Source organism: Cyprinodon variegatus, unplaced genomic scaffold (genome assembly GCF_000732505.1).
Source record: "Cyprinodon variegatus isolate N-32 unplaced genomic scaffold, C_variegatus-1.0 Scaffold563, whole genome shotgun sequence".
NCBI classification, from domain to species: Eukaryota; Metazoa; Chordata; class Actinopteri; order Cyprinodontiformes; family Cyprinodontidae; genus Cyprinodon; species Cyprinodon variegatus.
Genome location: NW_015151016.1, coordinates 303,834 through 313,159, shown reverse-complemented (window position 1 = coordinate 313,159; position 9,326 = coordinate 303,834).

Here is a 9,326-nt window from a genome sequence, read left to right as displayed (position 1 = left end):
TATTATATATATATATATATATATATATATATATATATATATATATATATATATATATATATATATGAGATATAATACACTGCTCTGGATGATAAGTATATAATAGGAATGCTAAACAAGCTGTTTGTTTTCTTCTTTTCCTTTCCAGTATCTCAGTATTGTCTTTGTAAAGCTATGTCATTCCATTTAGGCTACTGTCATGCTCCTTATTTGGTGTTGTCATGACAACAGAGGGGACAAGAGTGATTAAAAGACATCTGTAATGTGATGATGATGATGGTAACCATGCAGCAGTACAGCTAAAAGAGATTGCAAAGAGCACTTACAATCAAAAAGAAGACAGTTGCTGATACATTTTTCCTTAATTGCAATCATACTGAGTTACTGTTTAGACAATGTGCAACTAGACTCTCTGTAGCTGTATTAGACATTGCATTCCAAGTGATGTGAATTGTGCGTTCTCTGCATGACAAATGGTAGTTTTTAGTCTCATTAATAAAACCTGTCTGAAAAATATATATAAAAAACAATAACACGGCAGTAGCAAATTGACAAGACGCATGCTCAGTATTAGGACACAGTTGTTCGTTCCATACTCCTGCAAGTTTGCAATAGTGCCACTTTTTCTGTCTCGATATATTTACCGACTGTGACCATCTCGTTGTACAATAAATGCAAAGGGGATCAAAAAAGGTGAGATAAAGGTGAAGAAAATATGAGGACTTTGGGGTTGTGTTGCAAAAAAAATGACCTGTTTTCTAAACAATTATGCAGTTCATTGATGAAGATGTTGATTATGTGTTGAAAGAGGAGGACTGGCTGTGTACTGTATCATAGGTTTTGGATGCTCTGAAAAAAAAAAAAATAAAAGTTTGCAATGTAAAGCAAAGACACAATATTTCTGAGAGACCTTACTTTTATAAGAAGACTGTATCTGTAAGTTTATTCTCCCTGTGTGGTTTGTTATTGGTAAAATACTGGTATTAATAAATGACAATAACTACACCTTAAAACTAAACAAAAAAATACCAAGTTTTCTTTCCCTTTTTTTTTATTACTTTTGCTTCTGTACTTTAGAGCTATGCACACCAAATCGCCAAAATGTTCCGTAGTTCCAGTAAGGTGAATAAAAACCCTAAACCTGAATGACCCAATAGGATCAACTGTGAGATTGATGTCCTCAATGCATGTCATAGTAAAGACTCCCTCTCTGTATCCTGTCAGTGTGTGCAGTGGTGGACATTTTGTAGCTAGCTGAATTGATTAAAAGTAATGAACCCTAGATGCACGCGTGTTTGTCTTCATTGCTCACTCTAGGAAAAAAAAGTTAAAAAAAAAGTAGTTTAAAAAAAAAAGCTTATTTTAGATCAGGGGTAGCCAATTAAAAATCAACAGGTTCCAAATAAAGAAAATCAACAACCAGTAAAGGACCGGAGACATTTTTTATTATAATCTGTTAGTTTGAAAATAATCTAACACTGAAATAAAATAAGGTGTTTATGCATCCATGTTATACATTGACTTTTTAAATAAAAAATATATATATATAATTTTTTTTTCCATTTTAAAATCTAAAGTGTTTTTTTTAAGTAGGGAACGACAATCGTTCAATTTAGTACACTGACAATTTCCTCATTCAAATATTTTATAAAACACCTGATCTGACCGTTTGTTTTCTTCTGTTTTCTGTCTTAATGAGAGCAGTGGGCTTTATGCTGCCCTGCAAGGCTTTAAACCTGGGTTTGATTGGCGACAAAGCCATTCTCAATCACATATCAGATCGATATTTATTTCTGATTCTGTTCATGGTGGAGAATCCTGCTTCACAGCAGCAGGTTGAGCCAAACATCCTCTAAATGTTCAGGGTCATCTTTGAGCACCATTTCACTTTTCTTTCACCAGTTCACCGCAGTTCTTCCAGCAGTTCACACTTTCTTTCACGTTTTCTCATCATCTTCTCCTTCTTTCCCATCGCCCCGCTTCCCACAGGTTTGCCTGCTGTGTCTGAAAGTAGCAGCAGCAGCAACCCAGACTGACTGACAGCTCATTGGCTAATTTCTATCACATGTAGCCTGGTGTTGGACGCTCTGGAAGGCTTTACCATTTTAACAGGAGAAGCAGCATAAGTGAAATTAGACAATGTCGTCGGAAAAAATGCAGCAATTTATAAATGTTTTAAATCAGGTTGGGTCCGGATTAGCCAGCAGGTGAGTCTGGATCCAGACCATGGTCCGGTCAGCCATGACCTCTGTTGTAGATCATTGGTGATATGGAAAACAGTCCACAAAATGTCCACAATTGTGCTGAGAGTTAACAAGGTAGAATGAGAAATATACTAACATCTTTGATGTTCACAGACTTAAGGCTGGTTTATTCTCAGAAACCAGGTCGTCTGGTTGTGTGTTGCAGTTAAAACAAATGCGCCTCTTCTGCAGACACTTAGCTGCACCTCTCCTAAATTGTAGGTGACCGCAGACAGTGCTTCAGACAGGAGGCCTCTGATTGGTCAAATCTACATCCACTCTACACTATGCGTATTTCCTGTTTGGTACCTTACCGGCTTGTTTTGTTTGTATGACCACCATTGTGAAAAACGACTCGTGAAGATGGACCAGCTAGAAGAGTGAGGTGAACACTGGGACCCTTTTTCCACCTTAATCTTGTCAGGGACATGATTAAGAGTTTTCACAACAGTTCAGCAGTCTGATGGCGGTGGGGAAGAAGCTGTTTTAGAATCTGCTGCACCTGCATTGAATACTGCTACAGGCTGGCTAATTTAAAGGTACAACCGTTGCTTATCAACACAAACAGCAAATCAGACGTCTTTAGGCTTTTGGCGCAACATCGATCTGAGTCAACAGTGACTCAGCTTTACAGTTAAATGTTCAAAATAGATGAAAACATCCACTAATTGCTAGATTTGTATGTAACAATCTCCTGATGATGTCAGACATGATGAAAAGACAACAAACGCTGGGATTAGCTGTAATTACAACCGAAATAGGCAGAAACAAGCTTTTCTTTATGCGGATGACAAACGACCAGAGCAGGTTCCAGCTTTAACATTCACATGGTGAGGTCAGAATTTGGCAGCGTGGAAGCATGGAGTCATCCTGCCTGGCCAAGGCTCTGGCTGACTTGTCGTGGTTGCATAATGGTATGGGGGATATTTTCTTATCATCCCTTTGTGTTTTTTTAGTACAGCTTGAGCATAATTGGAACGCCACAGCCTGAATGAGTATTAACTCTGAAAATGCCCGATAGTTTAAGGTATACCATCTTTAAATGACTCTTTCCATTCAGAGATGTTGAGTCTAGGGAGACAGGATTAGGCACTGCACACCGAACCACCCTGACAAGCAAATTACTCACGATAACTCTATCTGTTCTTTTGATTTGTTTTTGCACAACTTCACTATTTTGTGTTAAAAGTTTCCGGATTTTAGGTATGCCTGTTTAGCTACATGGGGTGACCATGAAAGTCCTGACGTGGCACAATACAGTCTGATACACTTGTTAAAAATGTTTGTTTTATCAAATCCTCCCATAAAACTACTGTACAACTGTATTTTCATTCAAAACAGGAGGTATTAGAGGAAGGCCAACCACAGCTAAAACATCTGCTTTAAACATGTGGGAGAAAAAAGTAACCTGCTGTTTAAAGTCAGAGTGTTTCACCTAAAAAAGATGGCTGTTTGGTTAACATGGAGTTTAAGTGACAGAAAAGATTTACAAAGGGAGCTTTGAACCTTAAGAAAAGGAAATTTCAACTACTCAGTGACCATACTTCGTTGTAAACATTTGGAGCTATACTTGGAGTTGAAAAGAGCAGCTCAGACTGAGCATCAGGATACACAGGGTGAAGGAGATGGAGACTCTGAAGGACTTGGTCAGTGCAACATGGACTTCATTCAGAAACAAAAGGTAAGATCATGGATGGATGGATGGATGGATGGATGGATGGATGGATGGATGGATGGATGGATGGATGGATGGATGGATGGATGGATGGATGGATGGAGTTCTTCCTCCCAAAAGATCTTAGGAGTCAATCTGAAGAAGTAGTAACAAGGTCATAGTTTGGTGTTAACTGTTTTTGTCACCAATGGGTAATTTTCTGTGCAGCGTGTCCATTGAGTAAACAAAAATAAAGTTTTTAATAGCTCTGGTCATTGGCCAGAGAACACTTATGCACATCAAAGTTTTTGCACTACTTATTCAAACTGACTAAACGTTTCTTTCACCAAACAATAAAAAGTTATGCTTTCTGTTGTAGAGCCAGTTATATGCAGACGCCTTCTAAAGCCTTAAAAAGGGGTCTAAACGATTGCACTCATTGCCTTTCTTTTTTGGGTAATAACAAACCTGACCATGCATGAATGGGACTCTTCCTTAAGAACTGATTCTAATCATAAGACTGATGTTTGACTGAGACCAACCAAAGTATCTGCTCTGTCTTACTGTGCATTATTCTTAGGTTGTCTCCAATGCTACAGAACAGAGATTCCCATATGATTCTTTAAACACAGCATAGATGTAAAAGAATCAACACTATCTTTACCAACTTTAACTACATGTAATACAAGTTCAGGTTCACAAAAACTGGTGAAATAGGTTAACCTAACAGGAGCAGGCAGAAGCTAACCTATTATTGGCTAAAACCAAGGCAACATATTTTTCTTTTAATGGTTTGATGTCATAATTTAACTCTGTCATCATCTGTTAGCAGATAACAAGAATAGCTAATAGGCTTAAACGTTGGAAGACGTCAGCTTCTGCTAATTTAGTCTATGTCAATTGTTTCATTTGATATAAATTACTGTAATAAAATAACTTTTCAGTGGTGTGCTAATTCATTGGGTATACCTGGATGTAACATGGAGACACTATACAGTAAAAGGAGCTTATAAGCCATATATATCACAGGATCTGACCTTAAGAAGCACTTTAAATCTTCGGGGTTTGACTTAGACAAAAGGCAGTTAAGAACATTGGAATATTTACCTTAAACTTGTGTGGGAATAATAATTTTTCATCTTTACTCTAAACTGTCTAAATTTAATATAATGCACTAGACCTGACACTGCTTAAATGCTTTTATTTTTTCAGTTGTATGGAGACATTTCCACTACTGCTTCCTGAAATGAAGTTTTGCTCATTAAAACCGTATTCTGCTCTGAGATGTATACATTTATCTAAAGTCTGGCCCCCAAATGAAGAGATCTCAGCTGTCAGACCTGTGCTTACTCTGTTTTCCTCTTATTCTATCCCGGCTTTACTATCTTTTTGGCAAACATTCTAAAACTCATAACTCACCTAAATTCATTAGTCCCTCTGCCCCAATACTCCACTCCCACCTCCACCTTAAACTAAAGGTAAGAGGGCTTCTTCCTTAGAGTTGGTGGCTGTGTGAAGTATGGAAGTCATGTTTTCTGTAAATAAACTGATTGAGGTCTAATAAACTTTCTGTTTTTGAACTAGAATTTTTATGCTGTTTTCAGTCTTCATAATGTGTTGGCTTTCCATCCCAGGGATATCATCATTTATGGTTCAACTTTGTTCTTATTCTTCTTTGAGTTTTATTTCTCCTCTCTCTAAGGTGACCTTGGGTTTCAGAAAGACAAATAGAATGGGTCATTATTAATTACCAACCTTGGATACAAAGGATAGGAATCGAAGAGTTTTGCTTTTGAGATTCTGATCGGTTATCACCTGTTTCAGCGAGGTCTCTAAAACTGAATTATACAGTACATTTTTGGCATAATAAACATAGTGTGCATAATAACAATATCCAAGTCTACAGTGCGGTACAGAGTAAGAGATAATTCCCTCATAAATATAAACAAAATAGTTTCCTATTTTTTTATTTACCCCTTATTAAACTGTTTACTGAAGACATTGAATGTTTTCTAACTATATTAACTCAGTTCAATTTATACAGCTCCAATTCACAACTTCTGACATCTGATGGAGTTTTGGAACTGGTAAAACTCATATCCTACCATGTGATTAAATTCCGGCCAGATTTTTATTTATTTATTGCTGTTTATTGCAGCTGTTTTGTCTGAATCAGATTTAATGAAAGGCTGTTCACTGCAATGCTTCGAATAGTGCAATAACATAACTTACAGTTGATAATTAAGTTACAACAGAGTTCCAGCTGGTAGCTTTCATTAATCGCAGCAATGCCTTATCCCGAACAAGCATACTGCTAATTTATAGAGAACCCAAATGAGCACGTAAAAGTATGAATAGACTTCTGCTGCAACCAGCTGTGGATAAACAAAAATCTGGGCAAAAATAAAAATTTTAGAAAAGAAAAGAAAGACAACATGGCGATTATAGCAGCTTAGTTGGCGATGTTTATTCAAGTCCTAGTTTTAATATAAAAGAAATACAGAGTGCAGAAAAAATAAGCAAAACAAAAACGTTATTTAAATAAAATGAAGAGAAATAACACTGATACATTTGTTAAACAACATAAATCTAGTGTTGGGTTCAGGATGTATAGTTAATAGTCATTTTACTCCTGCAAACTGAGCAGGGTTTTAGTGGGGGTTATCTTTCTCTGGAATCCTGTTCTTCCATCCCTTTAAGGAGTCAGTTTGGAGAAGGAGCAGTTGGAGCAGCAGCAGCCATCTACTGTATCTATCACAACTGTATTCACTGTGCTAATTAATTAAACATTTAGGAAAAACCAACTGATGGCGACCGACAAAAGTAGAAACAAGAATATAGACAGGGAATATAACACATATGGGGTGTGCATTTCAAATAGTTAGTTTCCAAACTCAGAGTGGGCAGGCCAGCCCTTGAGTGCCACAGCTCTGCAGCTCTAACATGCATCCCAGCTCCACCACACCTGGAAAATGCTAAATTACCTATTTGGCATGTTAACAGGTTTAGCAGAGGCTTGGCAATTATCCATTCATTTCTTTCAGATGTGTTGATGCAGAGATGCGTGCAAAAGCTTCAGGATGGTAGTACTCAGGGACCAGCATTGCCTACCCATTCTAATAGAAAGGTTTGATCCTGTAAGGTGTGAACATTGGCATAGATATTTTCATCTCATGAGAACGAAGTTTTCACTAGGTCCAACCAATGAATTCTCACTCACCACTCCTCAAATACTGACGCTTGGTCAAACCCTGTCGGTCAGATGTTGACACAGCAGGGTTCCCCAAATTTCCTACCAATTTTTTTACGGTAGGAAATTGCGGTCTATTAACCGCAAAGTAAAAAACTATCACTAAGGAATCCCTTACCCTGACCTCATCTAAAGAAACACTTGTATACCATGCAATCCGAAAGCCACCACTAATTAAATTAATTCCATTGATGCATTCCAAAGCAGTTTAAAAAAAAAACAATCCACTGGACTTTGTTTCCAAGATCACTCCAATTTTTTTTTTTTTACTTATTTGGAATGACTATGACATGGAAGACTGAGAATCTTCAAAAGCATATTCCAATTATGTAGTACCTATTGACAAAATCTCAAGGCTTTTTATGGAGACAATTCAACCAGATAATTCGATCAGATTTGTACAAAGTTTTTCAACTAAGGAAAACCAGCTTTTTGCATCAATTCCTTGACTCGACAGTGATCCCTCACACTAAGCATGCGTGTAGCAACAGTGGAGAGGAAAAACTCCCTTTAAACAGGAAGAAACCTCTAGCAGAACCAGGCTCAGTGTGAGCGGCCATCTCCTGAGGCCGACTGGGGTTCATGACACAAAAGCAGACATCCAGAAAGACGCAGAGATACAAAAGGCAACTGTCAACCAGCTCCACGGGCGGCCCCGTCCAGGAAACACACATCCAAGCAAACAAGCTCCGAGCCAGCTCCCATGTCAGAGAATGAAACAGGGCACATTAAGCCCTTCACAGTAAGAGGAACAGAACTACACAGAAAAACAGGCCAAGCTCCAACCTCTATAAACAAAGGTGTTGATGGCAGTAGCACAATGAATATTTTTCTCCAGGATGGTGTCATAGACAAGCAGGAACAAACCAGAAGAAGCTACTATGATGATGAAAAGCAGAGCGAGCGTAAAGGAGAGAAAAGAAATAGAATGAAGCAGGGTCATGAAAAGGGGTCCCTATGTCCTCCAGTATTCTAAGCCTATATAAGCATAACAATAGAGATAGCTCAGGCCTGAGCCACTCTATCTAAAAGCTTTATTCAAAAGGAAGTTTTAAGTTTAGCCTTAAAAGTAGACAGTGTCTGCCTGTTTTGGACAAAAAAATTGGTGGTTTGAGAGGGGAGTAAAGGAAGCCATCTATGTTAAGAAAGAAAAACCAACCTTAAACAGAGGGGGTGGACTCAGGTTTCAGCTTTTGGAGAACAGAGGACCTCGCCTATTCATCCAGACCAACAATTCCCTTTAGCAACCCCGATTCAGACACTTAGACAGGTATGGGGCACTGTCATTTACCCTTGATGTCAACATACGACAAGGCATTAATACCCTTCCCATCAGTACAGTATGTGACTTGCGGGGAACTTTGACTCAAAGTGGGAGAATGCGTTGGTATGAAACATTGGTCTACTGGTTTATATACAATAGTAGCCATTCAAAATTTCCCTGCTTTCCTTGATGGGCCTTTGGCTGGCCCTTGGCTAGTCCCCTACAATTAGTTTTTAAACATCAATATTTGTACTAGAATATTCGTTCTGTCATGATTTCTGGACATTAAGATCTAAAGAGAAGGGTCATCTCCTGGTCAGACCTTGTAATTCAGTGAAAGGGTGGAGTCAGAGCAAAAAAATGTGCAAAAGGGGGTCACTCCAGTGGCTAGAAGTTGGAGCGGAGTTCGCTGGGAGGTGAAGGAAAGTGGGCTGCCATTCGGCTGCCGTTTGAACAAGAATGGCCACTTTGAATGGCTGCTACTGTAATAAGCTAAATGGCAAAGACATTTCCTTTAGTGCTTCAATCCAGGGAGACCCATTATAACGAGGATGATGTAAAAGAAAAACAAAAAGAGCTAATAAAGTTAATGGCAGAGGTAGCACCCTCCATCAGCCCATCTAAGGCGGAGACAAATGTGAAGGTTGAATTACCGACCCAGGAGTACCGTCAAGAAAATGAAAATAAGCACATGGTGAGGTGTACCATCTATAGTCATTCTGAATAAAATTGCATATTTAGGCCAAATGTAGACGACTAAGTAACTTTGTAGTTTCTAATTGAGACTTTGCTGGGGGAATTCACAAAGTTCAGTGGAGCAGGAGAGGAGCAGACCAACAGCGTTCTGTCCCATCAGAGGATCATGAAGTAAATATCTGTACAGAAAGGATTGCAGATTGCAGTGAAGCAGGGGCA